This window comes from Alexandromys fortis, unplaced genomic scaffold (assembly GCF_014885135.2).
Source record: "Alexandromys fortis isolate MF-2015 unplaced genomic scaffold, M_Fortis_MF-2015_v1.1 scaffold_6, whole genome shotgun sequence".
Lineage (NCBI taxonomy): Eukaryota > Metazoa > Chordata > Mammalia > Rodentia > Cricetidae > Alexandromys > Alexandromys fortis.
Genome location: NW_026067902.1, coordinates 7,284,827 through 7,306,604, shown reverse-complemented (window position 1 = coordinate 7,306,604; position 21,778 = coordinate 7,284,827). Strand labels below are relative to the sequence as shown.

Here is a 21,778-nt window from a genome sequence, read left to right as displayed (position 1 = left end):
TTTCTTTCTTTCTTTCTTTCTTTCTTTCTTTCTTTCTTTCTTCTTCCTTCCTTCCTTTTTTTTTTTTTGATTTTTTTGAGATAGGGTTTCTCTGTGGCATTTTGAGCCTATTCTAGAACTAGCTCCTTTGGACCAGGCTGGCCATTTATGAATACTTATTCCCCAGCTTGTGGCCCTGCTTTGGGAGACTGTAGAACATCAGGAGATGGGTCTAGCTGACAGAAGCAGGTCACTAAGGACAATCTCCTTTGATGTGATATTCACCTCTTGATTTGGCCTCTCACCAAACGCTGCTTCTCAGACTACCATATAAGGAGCCCCCGACACTTATTTTGCTACTGTAAACATGGTCAAGCCTTTCCTGTCATGATGGTCTGAAATCATGAGTCAAAACAGCCCCTTTTTTTCCTTCTATTTTTAAAAACATTCCATTTATTTATTTATTTATTTATTTATTATGTATATTGGGTTTTGCCTGCATCTATGTCTGCATGCCAGAAGAGGGCACAAGATCTCATTATGGATGGTTGTGAGCCACCATGTGGTTGCTAGGAATTGAACTCACAACCCCTGGAAGAGCAGGCAGTACTGTTAACCTCTGAGCTATCTCTCCAGCCCAAAACAGTCCTTTCTTTCTTCAGGTTGTTTCTGCCAGGCAGTTTGGTCATAGGAACTCAAAGTAACTAATACATACGTGTATTCTAAATGGTGTTCAGAGTCATCTCCGTCCACCATGGTGTTAGGTCCAAAGCAGGCCACCAAAATGGCAGTACTGGTGATAATGTCCTAAACAAAGAGAATCTAGCCAAGAAACCTGAATTGTCTTGATGCATTGCATTGTAGAGTCAGGGTGCAAACACACTGAGAAGATGAGATGGGAGAGACAAACAGCTGAGTGAAATAAAGCTTGACAAGCAAAATCTTCCTTGCAAATAGGGTTCTAGGCAGCAAAGCACAGGGTCTGGTCTGGAATTTGTACCAATGTTTTACAAGATTCTTTTCCGGATTTGCTTGCGAAACACTCTGTGCTTTCCCTCTTCTTAGTATCTAAGTTTACACGCAAGAAACTAGAGGATCCTAAGTACTCACTAAAGAAAAGCCACCAGTTCTCCAACAAAAACACTGTCTGCTTTTTGTCTATTAATACCTAAAGGGATGGCGTTCTGTGGAACGCAACACGGGAAACACTGGCCTGGGTTTTGATTTATGGTCTGAGTATGAAAAGGACAATACCAGCTTTGAAGCACACCAAGAACGTAGCGGTGTCCAGCGCATGCAGGAAGCTGCACCTGCCCCTACCATGTTGACCTCATAGACACTGACTGAGGGGCGTGGAGAGACTGAGGATTTCCTGGGAGGGCGAATGCACACTGAAGCTGTCCTGGTGCGAAAGCTGACACAGAAAAGGCTTTTCCCTTCCTGTCTGTCTCAATGCAGGATGCTTATAAGGGACGGCAAGGGGAGGTAGGATACATGGATGATGAAGATGCACCAAGCGGGCTGGAAGGGCTCTGGTGAGGATTGGACCTGCTTCTTCTGCAGGGGTCACTGGGAAATGGCTGAGAAACATTTACTGGCACATCTTGGGAAAAGGACCTAAAACATCTTGGAGGGGGACCAGAGAGCAGATTTGAGGCAGAAAGAGTGTAGTTACAGAGAAGGAAGAATATTTTCTGAGTATGCGCACAGCCTGGGGTTTGGTCCCAGAACCACAATAATGAGGACAATAATTTTGTTTTTTTTTTGTTTTTTTTTTTTATTTTTAAAATATTTAAATGGTTGCTGGGAATTGAATTCAGAACCTTTGGAAGAGCAGGCAATGCTCTTAACCACTGAGCCATCTCTCCAGCCCCTGACAATAATGTTTTTTATAATTTATTTTATCTTTTGCCTGTATGTGTGTCCATGTGAGGATGCCAGATACCCTAGAATTAGAGTTACAGACAGTTATGAGCTACCATGTGGGTGCTGAGAATTGAACTTGGGTCCTCTGGAAGAGCAGCCAGTGCTTTTTTTCTTTGTTTGTTTGTTTGTTTGTTTTTGTTTTTCAAGACAGGGTTCCTCTGTAGCTTTAGAGCCTGACCTGGAACTAGCTCTTGTAGACCAGGCTGGCCTCGAACTCACAGGGATCCACCTGCTTTTGCTGGGATTAAAAACATGCGCCACCACCTCCCAGCTTGCAGTCAGTGCTCTTAAAAGGCCTCAGGAGAGGCAGCAGAGTGAGCTCGTCTACATGCGTGCCCTCAGGGTCTATTCACCCTCGCCTGTGGTGAGGGGTGGGAGCCATCTCTCCTGAGTGCAGGGGCCAGCTCTCTTGCTGTAGTAGGCAGCGAAAGGCAAGCCCGGCTTTCCTAGTGTAGCGAAAGGCAGGGCCAGCTCAGCATGACCCTCTGATTTCATCTTGAATGGCCTTCCGAGTTGACACTGGCCATAGACATCAATAGAGACCCCAGCTACAGCTGGACCATGAACTCTGACATGGCTCTCTGCAGCAGCTTGGGCCCAGACACATCCTGGCCCTGGGTAGAAGGGACGGTTGGGAATGGTGAGAATGGTTCTGGCAGCCATGTGGCCAATGGATACCACCAGTGGATACCACCAAGGCCTCAGGCTGCAGCCCCAACCCTGGGCCTCTGTGTGATCTTTGGTGGCAATGCAGGACCAGGACTTCAGCTCAGACCCCAGCCACGGTAGGACCAGGGACCCCCAACAGGGACCTCAGCAATAGCTGGGTCTGAATATCACCACTGCCTCAATGGCAACATGGCCCTGAGACACCAACAACGGCCTTTGATCTTGGGTATCTGCCTTCAATGGTAACAGGAGCATTAGACTTCCGCACAGACCCTGGCAGCAGTAGGGCCATTGACCCTGACATGGCCCGGACATCACCATGACATTGAATAGCAGTACAGAACACTCAGATCTAAATGCATCCTGGTCCATGGACACCAACCTGGACTCAGGTGATTGATCTGACCCCGGAATAAACGTAAGCGGAGAGCTATTGTCAGAAACCTGGGCCTTGTGCTCAAAGTGACGTTCAGGAGACTGGACATCCACAAGGGCACTGAGCACCACGAAAGATCGATGGCCCCTTGGTGAGTAAAGGGCTCAGCCCATGAAGCCAGGAAGTGAGTAAGAAGACAAACCAAAGAAAACACAACCAGAAGCCACTAAAAAGAAAGCAGAAGTCAATACACTGAAAGCTCTGAAATAAACTTGACCGGTCACACCAAATACCCATTCGCTGAAGGAAATACAAAGTAAGTGTCTGTGGAAAAGTGTGAACAGGGACTAGGGATGCAGCTCAGGGTGCAGCAGTGCTCACCGGTGTGCACAAGTTGAACTTCATAAAGCTGGACACGGTGACACATGCTGGTAATGCTAGCACGTACTAGCACGTAGGGGTTGGAGACGGGAAGATCAGATGTCCAATGTCACCCTTAGCTACAGAGTGAATTCGAGGTCTGTCTGGGATGTATGAGACACTACCAAAAAAAAAAAAAAAGCCACTTTGGATGACACAGCAAGTCAGTCTTGACTGCCCCGAAGCTCCCTCCCTGCTGACTAGATGCATCATGCCAGCTGGGAAGGAAACGCAGCAGTGATCTCAGACAGTGCTTGTCCCTGCTGCACTAAGATGCCAACATGTCTGGCTAGATGTGCCCACTGGCGCAATAATGGCATTACAATTATGGGGCAATGTAGGGCCCACAGGGCTACCCCTCCTCCCGGGATCATCTTGAGGACAGTTTCTGGCCAAACATCTTGTTGCAGTTTCCGGCTAAACATCCTGTTTGTTCCTGTGCTCCCTCTGCCCCCACTGGTGGTTAGCTTAGGGGTTTTGTTTACTCTTGAGCCTGGTCATTTCCCACCTGTCTGGGGGGGGATTTCCACTGTGCAGCAGCTAGGTATATAAGGTTTTTTTCTAAGCTTGAATAAATGGCATTCTGCATCCTTTCCTCACGAATGACCCACATCTCTGTGTGTTCCTTAATCTCCTGGCCCGTGCCTGGCTCGCGAACAGTACAGTAGTGTGAACTGTATCATAGAGAATAACACAGGCATTACAGTTGGAGGCCACCAGTGAGATCGGGAAGTAGGAGACCCCTGAGAGATTGCCCTCGGAAGGCTGGCCAGCAGGTAAGATATTGATGGTGAGGGTGAATTGAAGATGGGTGCTAGTAATTCTGTTCAAGTATTGATGGGCCAATTGACAGGCCGATTGATGATTCTTTTAGAGAAGCAAGGTATCAATTGATAGTTCTTTTACAGAAACAAGGCACCGGTATTAAAACTAAGACAGCACAGGAATGCATTGCCTTATTTTCTGAGATAGTTTAGTCCCTGCTTTCTCCATGTAGGGGGCTTTAATATTCCTGATTGGGAGCAGGTAAAAGCTGACCTTCAAAAAGAGTTCAAAGAGCGAGGGCCAGAAGAATTTCCCATGGCAACCTTTTCACTATGGCGTTTAGTCAAAGACTCTTTACAGTGATGGTGTAAAAGTAAAAGAGCAATTAGAAAATTTGGCAAAAACCTTTGAGGAGATTGAGGATGAAGAATCTGTGAAGTCTATCAAGAGTTTTGAGGAGGAGGGGGAAGATTAAAGTATTAAAAGGGATATAGAAGAGGAAGAAAAGACTTTAGAAAGGGAGATTATATTGTTAAAAAGGAAGTTGAACGAAGAAGACATTGAGCGAATAAAAGATGCAGTGGCTTTGATGGAATCCTTTGTGGATTTGTTATGGAGAGGTGAAATGCAGGAAAACTGCACAGATACCGCGTGGCGTATCGCCAAGGGGGGTTTCCCCAAGCATAACCTTGACATGTTAACTGGCGCAGGACAGTACGTAGGCTTAGCAGCACAGATTACTTATGACCCTGATGCTTATGCTCAGATAAATGCTGCGGTCGATAAAGCGTGGAAAGCTCTACCTAATAAAGGAGCAGGAGAACAGCTGTCTAAGGTTCTTCAAGGACCCTCAGAACCTTATCCTGAGTTTGTTGACCGCCTGTTATAGCTGGGAGGTCATTTTGGGGGATGTGGGCACAGCTATGCCTGTCATAAAGCAATTGGCCTATGAAAATGCTAACAAATACTGTCAGGAGGTTATACTTGGCCATAGAAATAGGAGTTTGGGCTGGAGAGAAGGCTCAGTTGAGTGTACTGCCTGCTGTTCCAGAGGTCCTGAGTTCAATTCTCAGCAACCACATGGTGGCTCACAACCTTCTATAGTAACATCTGGTGCGCTCTTCTGGCCTGCAGAACACTGTATACATAATGAATAATACATCTTTTAAAAAAAATTGAGCCGGGCGGTGGTGGCACACGCCTTTAATCCCAGCACTCCGGAGGCAGAGGCAGGCGGATCTCTGTGAGTTGGAGGCCAGCCTGGTCTACAAGAGCTAGTTCCAGGACAGGTTCCAAAAGCTACGGAAAAACCCTGTCTCAAAAATCCAAAATAAATAAATAAATAAATAAAAATAAATTGAACTCATCGGGTTACATTTTTTTTAATAAAACTAAAAAGTAAAAAGATATGGATTTGGAGGGGTATAAGGAGGTGGGGTGGTTCATAGCAGAGTTAGGAGAGGTGGGAGGGTGAGTATTGTCAAAATACAATTGTATGAAAACCTCAAAGAATAAGAATATTACAAAACAAAGTGAGGTCTATATGCTGACAGATCACCAGGCCAGGATCTAGTCCTGGACACACAAAGAACAGGAAGTGACCCGTCCACAGAGAGACTCTGACTCACTGGATGTAAGGGGTACTGACCACATCCCTTCCAGGGCTTCCTTGGAGACCACCAATGCTATATTGGAGTGGGAGCTGAGAAGACCAGAGGAGCAGGTACTGAAGCACCCAGAGCCGGACCAGGAACTGCTAAGCAAGGGGAGTTGCCCCAAAATGTACCAGGCTTTTTCTTTTGGACCACCAACCAGCTCCTAGGTCATGACAGAGACTTATTGTTAGTTTTGAAAGTTCAGCCTAGCTTAGGCACGCTTCTAGCTTGCTCTTTTAACTTTAGACCAATCAGGTGCCTTAGGCAGGCAAGGCAAAACAAATGCAACACATCTTTTAATAATTAAACACATGGAGCACAAACAAAAGCAACACGCCTTACACAGTTAAAGCAATATTCTGCAACATAAACGTAACACATCTTTGTCTAGTTAAAATAATATTCCACAACATCGAAGTTCTAAGCTCTTGAGTTTGCTCAGGTATCACCACTGTGTGCCCCCCATTCCCACCCTGGCACACTCTGGGAACCTCACAGCCTTGCTTAGTCATTGTCAGACCAGTCAAATCCAGTAAACCAAGTAGGTGGCACATCACTGCCACACTGTCCTGCTTCCTGGACGGGGCTGGGACTGGCCAGCCAAGTCCCAAACTCTGGCCTCAGCCCTCTCGGCCAGCCAGGTAGGATGAGTCATTCTGGGAAGACACTGTCTCAGATGGCGGTGAAGCGTTTCTGTCTCCTCCTAGAGCAATCCAGAAAAGGCAATGTGGAGGAGCAAAGAGCATTTCTTTAAAAAACGCAAGTGTTGTTAGGCATGGTGGTGACTCAAGAGCTTGAGGCTAGCACAAGGCCAACCTAGGCTACACAGTGAGATCCTGTCTTTAAAAAAAAAAATCAAAACAAAGCAACAACAACACAAAAATAAATAAATAAAAATAAAATGAAAAAAAAAAAAAACACCCCAAACCATAAAAAAATGTCATAACTCAAACACACCCAGGGGAGTGAACTGTCAGTTCAAGAGGTCATACCTTGAATGTCACTCATGTGGGTCAGCTCTCCTTACCACCTGTGAACGAAAGTACATCCATCTCCCTGCTGACCTTTGTTTCCAGTCCCCTGCCTCCACCTCTGTGGTCCCCTGCTGCCAACCTACACCTACGCGAGTCCCTGTAATCATCTAAGTGCTCGAACTGACTTTTAAATGAAGCAAACGCTGCACCCGTCTCACTTGGACTTCTACAAAAGTGAAATCTGTGTAGAGGTTGTTTGGAAACTATTCCAGAAAGAGGGGAAGTGAGACAAGGAAGGAAAGCGTGTTTACCACCGTGGGACACGGTCCTATTGGGGGTTCCCTCTGAGCAGTCCTGTTGAAGGCTACTCAGAGAGGTCTGATGAAAGGAACCTGAGGTCTGGTGCTTGGTTGAGCGGTGTCCTTGGGTTTCGAAAGCATGGGTATGTCCCAGGCTGGAGGAGTGACCATGTGTTGGAGAAAATGCTGACACTTTTGAAGAGGGCTTCTGTCAGGGGTGTTCCATATCCACCATGGAGATTTCTTCATGGTTGTAAAGTTGAGAATCCACATCTGTATCCCAGGCAGGTAGAAAGGTAAAGATATAAGTAACAGTAACAGCTCTGTCTGTCTGTCTTCCCTGCCCCCACGTGTGTTGCAGAGGTCAGAGGAGAACATCGGGTGTCCTGACCTAGCACTCTCAGCCTGTTCTAGTTTGCTTTCTGTTGCTGTGACAGACCACTCTGACCAAAAGGAAGCCAGGGGAAAGTTTATTTCAATTTCTATGTCGAGGTCACAATCCATCATCAAGCGATGTCAGGACAGAGTCCTGCAGCAGAAGGAACAGAAGAGCCCTGTCTGTTGCCTCACTCCCTAGCTTCTGCTTGGGGAGCTTTCTTATACATTCCTGTGCCCACCACCTAGGATGGTGAGCTGACCTCCTACATCAATTAACAATCAAGAAAACACCCCCACAGACATGCCCATAGTCCAATCTGATCAAGGCAATCTTTGGTTAGGATTCCCTCAGAGGGCCAGGAGGGATGATGGCTCAATGCTTAAGAGCACTTGTTGCTCTTGCAGAGGACCTGGGTTCAATTCCCAGTACCCACATGGTGGTTCACAAGCATCCTTAATTCGAGTTCTAGGGTATCTGATGTTCTTTTCTGACCTCCTTAGACACCAAGCATGCAAGTGATGCACATACATACATGTAGCCAAGATACTCACATAAAATAAGTAAGTGTAATACACACACACACACACACACACACACACACACACATACGAGTCCCCCAGTAAACTCCAGACTGTGTCAACTAACTGAAGCTAACTGAAGCTAACTAGGAGACTGCCTTATTCCTTTGAGGCAGGGGCTCTCACTGAACTGGGACTTGCTGGTAGCCAGCAAGCCTAGCATCCTCTTGTCTCTGCTCTCTACACACTGGGGTTAGAAGCGCACATACATTCATGCCTGACTTTTATGTGGGATCTGGGTTTTGAAGTCAGGTCCTCATCCTCAAGCAAGTGTCTTACTCACTTATTTATCTCCACAGCCTCTAACACTTTATTTTTATGTATTTTCCACCATCAACTTCCACCTACATTCTAACAGCCAGATGTAATTTCATGACCATACTTACCCACAAGAGATACTGGGAAATTGTTTATTTGGTTTTTGTTTTGTTCTTATTTTTTTGGGACAGGGCTTCTCTGTGTTTTCCTGGCTGTCCTGGAACTTGCTCTGTTAAACCAGGCTGGTCTTGAACTCAGAGATGTGCCTGCCTCTGGCCCCTGAGTGCTGAGATTAAAGGCATGTGCCACCACCATGGGAAAGTTTTTATATTCGTGGCCAAATTCAGGTAATCTAATGGTTGAGTTACTTACCCAGCCAAGATTTTATTTTTGTGGAACTAGAGGAAAATAAGCATAGGGCTGTGCCTCCTGTTATACATACCACAAGGCAGTCCCTTTGGGACAACAGGAACATCCACCCCATCTTCTAAAACATTGCTCTCAGTATCAAGGATGGCCAGGAGAAGGCACTAACCAGAATGGAGTTAGGGGTCCTGGGGAGATTCTCATCACTCTAAGGAGGAGAAGCGTAGTCTGCAGGAGAAGAGCAGGAACCCCCTTTGCCTGTTTCCCTGAACATCTTTGGCATTTAATTTGCTCCACAGGAAACTTCCCTACATCTTACAACCAATTGTTTCCTGTTAAAAATGCTCAGGGCACTGGCACATTCATCCTTTTAACACTCATCCCAAATTGAGGGCACCTCTGCACCCATATCAGATATCATCTTCCTTCTTCCTTCTAGAGACCTTGAGCTGAGTCATTTTCTGGGACTTCTTCCTTTGTTGCAGGAATGCACAGTGTGGCCACTGAACCAATTGGCATTCTTCCCTTGATGTGACCTTGACACCCTTACAGACACCCTCTCTCATTTCACCAATCCCATCCTAAGGTTTCCCGGTGTCACTCATCTCTGAAATCCCCACAAGGAATCCTAGTCCTCGGGAGGCCTTGCCCTACAGACATTACCTCCCAAGGGCCTGGATGAGTCAGGAGCTTGAGATCTGCTTGTTCATTGCTTGGTTCTGAACTGTCATTCATCAAATGACAAGAGTACGTCAGCCTTGGAAGGCCATTTTAGGAATTTCAGTTGACTGCTCCAGCTGAGTTCTGCGCAGTTAGCATCAACTGCCAGTCATGTAAATGAGCCATCCTGAATTTGGAGTCAGATCTTCAGATGACTGCTACCCTAACCAACTCCCCAACCCAACCCAAGCCAAGTGAGAACTGATCTAGCCCCATCATCTCCCCCAAACACCATACTCACACCAAGTGTTCAGCAACTGAGTGCTAGTATTCGCAATACAGGAAAAGACTAAGCCAGGAACCGAAGTCTGTCCTAATCACCCAGGAATGCCAGCTCCCCCAGTCTGCCCACCGCCTGCTCCAGGTGCACTACCGGCTGGCAGACGGCAGCTGGTGGTTCCGCTCGTGCCGACGTAAGTGGAAAGCAGGATTTAACTATGGAGTGGGTGAAGATGCAATAGATATTTGCATAAAGAGATTTTTGTTCGTTCCCCTTGAATAACCTGACATGTTCCACTCCCACCTCACTCCTGCCCCATCTCTCTGTGTTGTGTTTTTGTTTGTCCTGTTGCTTTGGAGCAAATGTGGCAGGAGAACAGAACAGCACCTTTTCAGAAGATGCCTGGGCGTTTCTGTTTGTTTCTGTCTTCCAGAAGCTGTTAAGGCCCCATTTCTAGGTGAAAAGCAATGAGGTGATTGTTGGGGGCATGCACACACAGATGACCACATGGGGTGATCGTTGGGGGGCACGCACACACAGATGACCACATGGGGTGATCGTTGGGGGCACGCACACACAAACGACCACATCCTAGACGCCATGGAAATCATGGTGAAACTTCACAGTTGGGAATACATTTGACCCTAGTCATGAGTGAATGGCGCAGTTCAGGAAGTATGCTCCACTGACCTGCACATAGCCAAATCAAGGCAGGGACAATCAACAGAGCAAAGCACAGAGAACAGATGCAGGAAAGGGTGTGGTTCTATGGAGCTGGGGACAGGTGGGATTTGAGTATGGATTTATAAGTACAGTGATTGATAGATACATAGCAGGATGAACGTAGACATTGATACCTGTATTTAAAGAAAGAAATATATAGAAATATAGATGTCTGAGGCGTATACACATTTCTTTTTTTTTAATATTTATTTATTTATTATGTATACAATATTCTGTCTGTGTGTATGCCTGAAGGCCAGAAGAGGGCACCAGACCTCTTTACAGATGGTTGTGAGCCACCATGTGGTTGCTGGGAATTGAACTCAGGACCTTTGGAAGAGCAGGCAATGCTCTTAACCACTGAGCCATCTCTCCAGCTCCTACACATTTCTTAGGTAACTTATCTGTGTCTGATAAATACAAGTATCTTTATAGGGAAAGGATTATGAGAGGGCTAGCAATTTGAAGAAAATTTTAAATTTTCTTTATTGTTGCTATTCTTTCAAAATCATTTATGTGTATAAAGACTTCCAACCTAGAAATATCCCCTCCCCCACACCAAGTTGGTGTCACTATGTAGCCCTGGCTGTCCTGGAACTCGCTCTGTAGACTAGGCTGGCCTCGAACTCAGAGAGTCACCTGCCTCAGCCTCTGGAGTGCTGGGAGGGACTAAAGGTGTGTACCATGACTGCCTATCTTATAATATTCTTTAAATTTTTCATGGGAATATTTTTTTAAAATGGTATGAGGAATAGCATGTATACTATAAATATGATTATGTTCAAGAATATGCCCCATTGGTACTCTAAGAGCACTTGTTACTCTCGCAAAGAACCTGGGTTCAGTTCCCATCATCCATATGGTAGCTCACAAATACCCTTAACCCCAGTTCTAGGGGACCCAATGTCTCCTTCTGATTTCTGAGGGCATCGGGCAAGCTCATGCTACACATACACACATGCAGGCAAAATATTTATGCACATAAAACAATGTCCCATTGGGTATCTATACTGGGGTATAGCACGCAAAAAACTCTTGGGAGAGTGGAATATGGGATCAGTTTATTTAGCAATGTAAATTGTTTTACAGTATTTGTCAATAAACATAATTAAAAAGTGAAAGTTCAATAGCAGGGTGTAGCCATGAGAACCTGTATCCCCAGCTACTGGGGTGGGGGCGAGAGGAATCCCCAGGCAGGAAGGGAGCGTGAGTCCAGAAGGTCAGAGCCAGCTAGGTCAACAGGAATAAAAAAAAAAAAAAAAGCAACAGCTGGCTTAGTACTGTCATCTTCTAAGCGGTCACCAAATGCTACCAATTATCTAGTGCCTGCCCTGGCGGCCACGCCATGGAGCGCCTTCATAAAGCGGCGCTGGACGTGCTGCAGCCCCCATAGTTCAGAAATGAAAACTCTTTATCTTCATCCCGCAAGACACCCCTGCTCTTCACAGCTTTAATGATCACAGTGCCTATCGGGTTGTATTTTACAACTAAATCTTATACATTTGAAAGCGCCTTCGGAATGTCCAATAGAGACAGCTACTTTTTTTTTTGACACAGTTGTTGCTGTTGTTCTGGCCCCGTTTGTCTGTGTGGCCTGGAATGAAGGCTCATGGCAGTGGCGTGGAGACAAACAGGATTAAAGTGAACACCACCTTCTGACAGCATGAAATTTCTTTTTGAATATGTTAAGTACCTCTGGGATATTCCTAATAAATACAGTTTGTTTGAATAAAGTTGAAAGAACAGAACACACGCGCGCACACACACACAAAAAGCCCCACAACCCTTGTAGGGGGAGAGAGAGTGAGAATAATAGTGTCTAAGCTTCTTCTCTGCTGCACATTAACTATAACCAACTGGGGAGGAGGGGCGCATTTCTTCTCACTATTCTGTTCCCACCCAGGTCACACACTGGGGGAAATCAGGGCAGGAACCTGGAGGCAGGAACTGAAGCAGAGGCTGTGGAGGAGTGCTGCTTCCTGGCTTGCTCCTCATAGTTGTCTAGCTCTCGTATACAGCCCAGAACCACCTGCTCAGGGGTGGCACTGCCCCCACACTGAGCTGGGCCTTCCCACATTAACCATTTATTAAGAACATGCCCCCACAGATGGGCCTACCAGCCAACTGACAGAGGCACTTTCTCAGTTGAGGGTCCCTCTTCCCAGGTGACCCCAGCTTGCGTCAAGTTGACAGAAAACTGACTAACTAGCACAGGTACCAAAAACCTTAATTCTGGAGCTGAACCTGAAGGTCAGCCAAGTCTTGGAATTCCATCTCTCTCTCTCTCAGGAAGCTGAGGCAGAAAGATCTGTCTAATCAAAGACAGCATAGACTACTCATGAGACCCCGTCTCAGCAACCAGCTCCAATCTGGATCCACCAAGCAGGAACAGTGCTTACTTTGGAGTTCGTGTTTGTCTGAAGCCCTTGGGAGGCACTACTAGGTTTACCGGCAAAGTTCACAGCAGTGTGGTGGGCAGGCAACTGACTCAGATGCTTTCTGAGTCCTCTACAAGAAATCGGGCCAGAAAGGAAAACCGGAAACCACTAATTGTGTCAGAAATTGAAACAAGAAAGTGCCGACTCATTCGTGTCCTGGTTTCCTTTTTGGAGGCTGATCAGCCCCAGCCATGTTTAGGCTGTAGGAAAGTAACAGACCTAGGCCCTCTGCTGTCTGTTAGGAGCTTCTACACAGCGGGACACTCCCTAGACTCCAGCCTCTTAAGACTGGGAGGTGAAGCCCCTGTGCTGAGCCATGGAGCTGAATGTGAAGTTCCCTGGGAATTCGGCAACAGTAAAAGGTTTCTGAATGCATTGTTGTGATCTGCTGGTCTGTCACCTGGTAGCCATATTTGTCACGTGATTTCTCTCCCACCCTCCTGAAGGTCACGCAGGAGTGCTTTGCTCTGTTCATTAAACCTGGATTTATTAATTTGGTTTGATTGGCTTATTACATCAAGCAACAATGGATAGCCAATAACCAGGGATTCCAATGCATGGTGGCAGGACAGACAGGACTGTTACACAGAGAAACCTTGTCTCAAAAAACAAACAAGACAAACAAAAGTAATGGATTAAAGGGCTGGATAGATAGCTCAGTGGTTAAGAGCACTGAAGGCTCTTCCAAAGGACCCAGGTTCAATTCCCAGCACCCACACGGCAGTTCCCGCCTGTCTGTAACTCCATTTCCAGGGCTTCTGACATTCTTGCACAGACATACATGCAGTTCAAAACACCAGTGAACATAAAATAAACATAAATTATTAACAAACTAAAAAGAGGGCTGGAGAGATGGCTCAGCAGTTAAGAGCACTGCCTGCTCTTCCAGAGGTCCTGAGTTCAATTTCCAGCAACCATATGGTGGCTCACAACCATCTGTAATAAGACCTGGTGCCCTTTTCTGGCCTGTGGGCATACGTGCAGACAGAACACTATACATAATAAATAAATAAAATCTTTTTAAAAAATTAAAAAAAAAAGAGCTGGGAGGTGGTGGCGCATGCCTTTAAATCCAGCACTCAGGAGACAGAGGCAAGCAGATCTCTGAGTTTCAGGACAGCCAAGGCCACACAGAGAAACCCTGTGTAGAAAAACCGACCCCTCCTCAAAAAAAAAAAAAAACTAATAATTTGACTTGTGATTAGGAGAGAATTCACAACAGTTTAGAAACATTTAGAAATGCCCTAAACATACGTCTGTCATTTTATGTTACTAATTTATACAAATGGAATCTCAGCATTACAAAATTAAAATGTCAATCAACTCTGAAAAACACTGAAGTTCTCCATCTGAAGTGCCACTCAGCCAACACTTCCTCCAGAGCCAACCATGGAGACAGAATCACATCCATGTCATTAGCATGTACATTTGCTTTTGTGTTTAATAATAAAAAATGCTAAAATTATATGTGTATCAGAGAAATGGTTTAAAACAAATCTTTGATTTATTATTAGGAGGAGTTTGGTTGGTATCTAGTGTGTGTGTCACCGTACACGGATGGAGTTGTGAGGACAAATTGTGGGGGCTGGTTCTATCCCTCCACCTTGTGTGTCTCAGGGATCCAACTCGGGCTGGTAGGTGGCAGGCGCATCTGCCCACTGAGCCATGGGCCCCTTAATCCTACAAGGCAGTGAGCTTTCTACAGACTTAAGCTATCTCACGTCCCTGATCAAAAACCTTCAAGGTATCCTTGTTGAATAGTCAGGTCTCTTGTCTTAGCCCTGCATTGTGTAAAGTTAACCTACTTCCACCTTGTAATTGTGCAGTTTATTTTTTGGGGGGGGGGGAATTTTCTCTGCCCATGGAGATGGTTCCAGGGAAGCAGACGCAATCCACAGTGGCCAAGCAGAACTCGCCCTGGGACGTTTCTACCTGGAGACCTCAGGGGAGACTTGGCCATGCACAGGAGCTTGAAGCATCCTGAGAATCTGGCTCCAGCCTCCCTGATGTTTGATGACCCGAGAAAGAGGCCAAGCAGCATTGTAACTAGTTCACTCCCCTGAAACAGGTTCATTGCTCTGGTCGTTGTGGCCGTCAGACCCAGACTGACCCATCAGAGACCTGAGGAGGCCTCGGCTCCCATTTCTAGAAGGAAACAGGTCAGCCAGTTTGGGAAGCCCAGGAAGAGGACTCAGAAAGGAGGAAGAACGGCACAACCTATAACCCCTGTGCTCCTAGGCTGTCTGCGGAGAGCACACCAGAGACCATGATACAGGAAGAAGGAGATGCAGACCTAGCCACATCACTCAAACCCTGGGTAGGGGAGGATTCAGCACAGCAGTTCCCAAATTCCCTTGTAAATTTTAGTCAACTGGAACAGTGTTTTTAAAATTTGCACTCTCATGAGTCCTGAATGATTCACTGGTTCTTTTTGGAAGCAGCTGTATTTTGAGATCATTTTCAGGCGTTCTTTAAATATCCTGAATGTTCCACTTTCAAGGGTGAATCAAAAAGAACCCTTTCCGTGGGGGATGGGGAAGGGAATTGGTGTCCATTGAGTAGAGAGCTTGGTTTGCAAGATGAAAAGATTCAGGCACAGAGCACAACAGTGTGCTTAACACTGCCGATCTGTAACCTAACAACGCTTAAGCTGGACCAGCATCATGGCTCAGGATTGACCATCATCCCACAGGAAGGAGGATACTCCTTAGAGAGCTGTCTTTCACCACATGCACAAGCCACAGCGTGCACGTGCACACACATATGTACATGCACAAATAAATACATAAACATATGAATGAGCCGGGAAGAGTTGGCACACCCCTTTAATCTCAGCACTTGGGAGGAAGAGGCAGGTGGATCTCTGAGTTCAAGGCCAGCCTGGTCTACAGAATGAATTCCAGAACAGTCAGGGCTGCACAGAGAAACCCTGTCTCAAAAACAAAACAAACAATAAATGCACACAAAAATAAATATGACTGAATTGGGACGCTTAAAAGTATGTATGTTAAGCACAACTTTAGAATCCTGTAGAATGCTGGCACACACATGTGTCTGAGTTCATCCAACTGTGAAGTTAGAATTGAGTACATTTTATGGCAAAGGAGTTGTGCCCTAGTAAAACCTACTCCCTCCCCCCCCCAAAACAGGGTCAATGTATGTTTGGTTGTTCTGAAACTCCATATGTTGGCCAGGCTGCAACTCAAAGAGAGCGTTTGCCTCTGCCTCCCCAGTGCTCGAAGTGAAGCTGTGCCACTGTGCCCAGCTAGTAAAACGGATTTAAAACATGGTTTCTCCACAGCACACAACCTCATAGCATCCTGTGACAGACATCACACTTCAGAACTCCATCAGGTTCTGAACACCCACTCCCTCACGGACAGGGAATGTTCTGAGGCAGATGCTGTGGGCTTGTTTTGTGCCCCAGAGAATGTTGTGAAAGGACTGGACAGACGTCCAACTGGCTGAGCGATGGACCCACCAATGCGCAGAGGCATGCTATGTCTTCTCTGATTCATGGACTCCTTCTCTCAGCACGCGCTTATTTAACAGCGGCTGGCTTAGAAATCTGAAGTGACAGAAACTAGCGAAAGTCTGTGCTTCTGTGCATTACCTTCTAGTCGGGGGGGGGGGGACACAGTAAAGGAATCCTTGTGATGTCAGAGGGCAGCATTTCCTCAAGTCCCTCTGAAACTCTCTCTGGCTTATGCTATAGCGCTATAGCTTTGATTTTTAGATCGACTTTAGGACCACCTTGCGACCCCTCCCTACTTTTCCTGTAGGACTTTAATTAGGATAGAATTGCAGTTGTAGATAAACTTTTGCTTTAGAAAATTGAGACTTAATAAAGTAACAAAATAATTATTACGAATCTCAGTAAGATTCCATGAATTTCATTAAATGGGTTAAGTAAGTCTCCATTAACATAATCCTCAAGTGTGCTCAGTTTTTGTGAACGAGACTTTGTTTTATTGACTATGGAGACAAGTGTCACCTAGATATCAGCATGCTAAAGGGGAAACACCCTCAGCTTTTATATTCTCATCTATTTTACTAAATTCTCTTCTTTGTGCTGATTTATTATTTTTTAAAAATTTATTTCTAGACAGGGTCTCATGTGGAGGCCTACTTGTCTTGGAGCTCACAGAGATCCTCCTGCCTCTGTCTCTGTCTCCTGAGTGCTGGGATCAAAGGCCTGCGCCAGCTACTAGACTTGGCTCTGATGTTTAAGACATTCTCTTGTTTTTTGAGGGTTATAATAGACTTAGAAACTGTGACTGGATTTTGACTTTCTCTCCCCCTAGGCACTTCTCATTTCTGTGGCAAGAATGAAACTTGCCATGTTAGATGACACAATTTCATTTCCATTATTTTCTGGATCTCATGACCCATTCTTTCTAGCTTAGCAGTGCTGAGGGTTCTCTGCTTCCTTGCTCAGGGAAGAGGTGACGCAGCAAAACAGAGGAAAAGGAAGTCATGTTGTCAAGTCTTTGTCAGATATGGAACAGCAGATGACAGAGTGACCATATGCCAGGCTCCCCAACGTTGACCCAAGTCCCTGAGCTGGTCGTCACAGATATGGAGAACAAGCAAGCCTTTATGAGCTTTCCCAGATGGTGCCACAACCAATCAAACGGCACAATTTCCAGACAGACAAACAGATATCACTGAAGTACAGATCAATGGAAGTCAAAGAGAACTGATTCTCCACCACAGATGGCTTTAAAAGAGCCTCTCTTCCCTCTCCCCACCCCCAAACAGGGTTTCTCTGTGTAGCCCTGTCTGTTCTGGAACTTGCTCTGTAGACCAGGCTGGCCTCCAGCTCAGAGATCCACCTGCCTCTGCCTCCAGAGTGCTGGGATTAAAGGTGTGTGCACTTGGCTAAAAAAGTGCCTCTTAACACTAATGAAATGCCTCTAGATTCTGAGGGGGAAAAATGAGTTAGAAACAAATGTTCAACACTGAAAAATATTGCTGCACCCTATCTTCATGGTCCGGGATTCCAGGCACTGACATAAAGAGATGGTGACAGCGGGGAGGGTTTAACTGTCAGGAGAGAGAGACCCCAGGCAGACAGACAACTGGAATCTAGGGAGATCCATGGCCTTTTCCTCAGCAGTGTCCAAGAGGCAGCAAATCTAACACTTCTTCAAGGAATTAAAAACTATGGGTTCACTTGGGCAGCTGAGCACTGTGCTGGAGGCAGCAGCATGACTTGACACGGGCCTAGAGGGACCTCCCCAAAGCTGTTAAATCCTTGGACACTTGCACCAAGTAGGCACAACTTCTCCTGCATGTCCAGCTGAGAGGCAGAAGCATCCGAGAGACCTGAGAATCCGAAAGAGGATTCTCAGGAGAGCCCAGGGACTGTAGTGATATTTCATTTGTATTTTTAAAAAAAGCTTGCCTGAAGATCAGAGAGTGAAACAGCCCCACTGGTCAGTCTTACAGACCAGGTAGTGGTGACACACACCTTTAATCCCAGTAGTCACACTAGTTGCCATAGAAACAGAATGGCGCACGCCTTTAATCCCAGAAAACGGGAGGAGACAGTTCTCGGGCACAGTCTCATTCTGAGATTCCTGGAGGCAGGATTGATATTTTAGGGCTGAGGTAGAGGTGAGAGCCAGTGTCCGGCTATTTTGCTTTTCTGACTTTCAGGTTGAACCCCAATTTCTCTCTGTGTGTTTTTGCTAATCATGCTTCAAGGGAGCCCCACAGAAGCTACGCTGTGTACACTCTAGACAAGTCTTATTTTAGCAAATGGTAGCCTCAGCATACGTGTGGGTCCTAGCAGTTAGAAGGTAGGGCAAAGTTCAAGGCTAGCCTGGGCTACACACACTGCCTTAAAAATTGTATGAACGAAACAACAAAAGCTCAGGGGCAAGGAGATGGCACAGCGAGTAAAAGCCCTGCTGGCACAAGCCTGGCGGCCTGCGCGTGCCAGACACAGTCCTGTGCGGAGATGAGAGGTACAAACAGGAGAACCACCCAGAACTAGCTTCAGGTCCGCTAGCCTGGACTACACAGCACAGCACAGAGACCCTGCCTCAAAAGGTGGAAGGCAAAAAGCAACTCCCCAAAGTTGTCCCTGGAATCCACACACACCCTGTGACGCGTGTGTACTCTCTGGAATAATGCCCGCACTCACACACACACGTGAACACACAAAGTATTTTTTTTAAGTATTTATTTGTTATGTATATAATATTCTGTCTGTGTGTATGTCTGCAGGCCAGAAGAGGGCACCAGACCTCATTACAGATGGTGTGAGCCACCATGTGGTTGCCGGGAATTGAACTCAGGACCTTTGGAAGAGTAGGCAATGCTTTTAACCACTGAGCCATCTCTCCAGCCCACAAAGTATTTTTTTAAAGACTTATTTATTATGTATATACAGTGTTCTGTCTGCATGTACACCTGCACACCAGAAGAGGGCACCAGATCTAACTATAGATGGCTGTGAGTCACCTCACATGGTGACTCACATGGAATTGAACTCAGGACCTCTGGAAGAGTAACCTTAATGCTCTTAACCACTGAGCCATCTTTCCAGCCCCCACAAAATAAATTTTAAAAAATTAAAACCTACAAACTAAATACTAGTGTAGATGCTCATGGGTCAGGGGCTTCCCCTCTGCGGAGCTCTTGACACTACATGACCTCCTTGTTCCCAAATGAAATGGCAAAGCTTCCATGAAGGGGGATATTCCTTTAATGACCAAGTGGATTTTCATCATCTGGAAGAATGATGACTCGTGACAGAAAGTCAAAATTCAGTAGAATTTTTTAAAATAATAAAAAAAGCCTTTTTTTTTTTTTTTTTTTTTTTTAGAATTTGAGTGTGTGCTCTGAGATTTATGCCTGTTTTGGTCTCATTATGCAAAATGACAGGTGTCTGTAGGCACCATCCCCCCCCCCCTTGCTGCTGATCCTAATGGGAATGCATCTGACATTTTGTTAGTTGTGATGTCTGCTGGTAATTGTTCATGTTTTAGGAGGTTAGGTGCCACCGTCTGTTTGAAGCTGGGTGGGGTTTATTTGTCAATACTAAGTTCAGGATGGGTATTCAGCTTTACCGGCTGCAGACTTTGGTATCTATCAAAACGGTCACACAACTTTCCTGCTTCACCTGTGAAGGCAGGTCAATGTATAATACAATACCCTTGACTTTGCCGACTTATTTTAATCAAAAGCTAGGCTTTATCCTTCCATAACTTATTCATAATCTTAAAATCAATATTTGGAAATTAATTTGGGCAAGATTTTATGAGGGTTATACTAGGTTTGTAAACAGTGACACATTTAAACATTCTTCATGGTCTAGACTCTGAAGTCACCACAGCCCTCAAGGTTTATTAGAAATTTCACAGCATATTATCAACTAGGTCTGAAAATTTAGGGAAGACTTTAAAAAACTATATATATGTATATATAGTGTATATATATACATATATATTTTTGTTCTTATACATATATTTTGTTTTTTTGAGAGAGTGTTTCTTTGTGTCCTGGCTGTCCTGGAACTAGCTGTAGACCAGGCTGGTCTTGAACTCACAGAGATCCGCCTGCCTCTGCCTCCCTAGTGCTAAGATTAAAGGCATGTACCACCACTCCGCAGGTTAAAATTTATTTGCATGTGTGCATGTGTGTGAGGGCGTATGCATGCTGGTGTCCACAGAAGTCAGAGAGACTCAGTCCCCTGGAGCTCAGCGGTCATGTGGGTGCTAAGACCTGAACAAGTGCTCTTAACTACTGAGCCATTTCTCTAACCCTAAGACTTTTTCTTCAGTGTTAGGAATCAGGGCCTTATGCATGCAAGTAAGCATTCTACCAGAGTCACAGTTACAGTCTAGACTGTGTGTGTGCGCGCGTGTGCACACGCATCTGTGTGTGTATAAGGATGTAAGAAGTGTGTATGTGTGTGGGTGTGTGTGTGTGTGTGTGCGAAGAGGACAATCTCAGTGTCAGTCTTTGCCTTCCACCCGAGACAGGGTCTCTTTGCTGCTTGCTGCTTCACAGGACAGGCTAGCAGGCTCCTGTGCTTTCAACGGCCCAGTCTGCTTCCCCTCTTGCTGTCAGGGCACTGGGGTAATGTGGTGTTAAGATGTTTTTGCTCTTTTGGGAAGCCCGCCACCAGATAAATCACATGGAGGCTTATTCTTAGTTATAAATGTCCGGCCTTAGCTTGGATTGTTTCTTGCCAGTTTTCCTTAACTTGTATTATTCCGTCTACCTTTTGCCTCTGGTCTTTTACTGTTCTCTTACTTCTGTAAATCTTAAAACTTACTCTGTAGATAGCTGATGGCTGGCCTCTGATGTCCTCCTCCTTCTCCGACTCCCTCTCCTCCCAGATTTCCCCTTCTGTGTATCCTCTCTGCCTGCCAGCCCTACCTATCCTTTTTCCTGCCTCACTATTGGCCATTCAGAGCCTTATGAGACCATCAGGTGTTCTGGACAGAGTACCACAGCTTCACAGAGTTAAACAAATGCAGCATCAACAAAAGTAACACACTTTAACATAATAGTCCCAGCAGGGTAAAAGACGTGTGCTACCTGGCCTGGCTACACTTGGATTCTGGGGATTCAAACTCAGGTCCTCCCTCATACTTGAGCAGCAAACTCTTTACCTACTGCGACATCTCGTCGGCCCTGGAGTAAGACTTTTAGTTTTGTCTTCTTTATTTTATTTTGAGACAGAGTTTCTCTATGTAGCCCCGGTTGTCCTGTAACTCAGTGCACAGACCAGGCCGGCCTTGAATTTAAGAGATTGATTGTTTTGCCTCCCAAGTGCTGGGATTGGGAGGTGTGCACCGCCATGTCTGACTTGAAGTTACTTTTTAAATATTTTCTTGACTATTTTATTATTTTTATGTGTATGGGTGCTTCGCTGAGTTGTATGTCTGTGCATCACATGCAAGCAGAATTCATGGAGGATAGAAAAGGCATTGGAGTTCCTGAAACTGGGGTTACAGATGTCTGTGAGCCACCATGAGGGTGATAGGGATTAAACCTGGGTCCTCTGGAAGAGCA

At 45.7% G+C, this 21,778-nt stretch overlaps 1 pseudogene; it reads left to right on the top strand.

Annotated features, from left to right (window-relative positions):
* Positions 1-10,507: 10,507 nt before the first annotated feature.
* On the top strand, positions 10,508-19,007 carry LOC126496623 (vacuolar ATPase assembly integral membrane protein VMA21-like; annotated as a pseudogene).
* Positions 19,008-21,778: the final 2,771 nt, after the last annotated feature.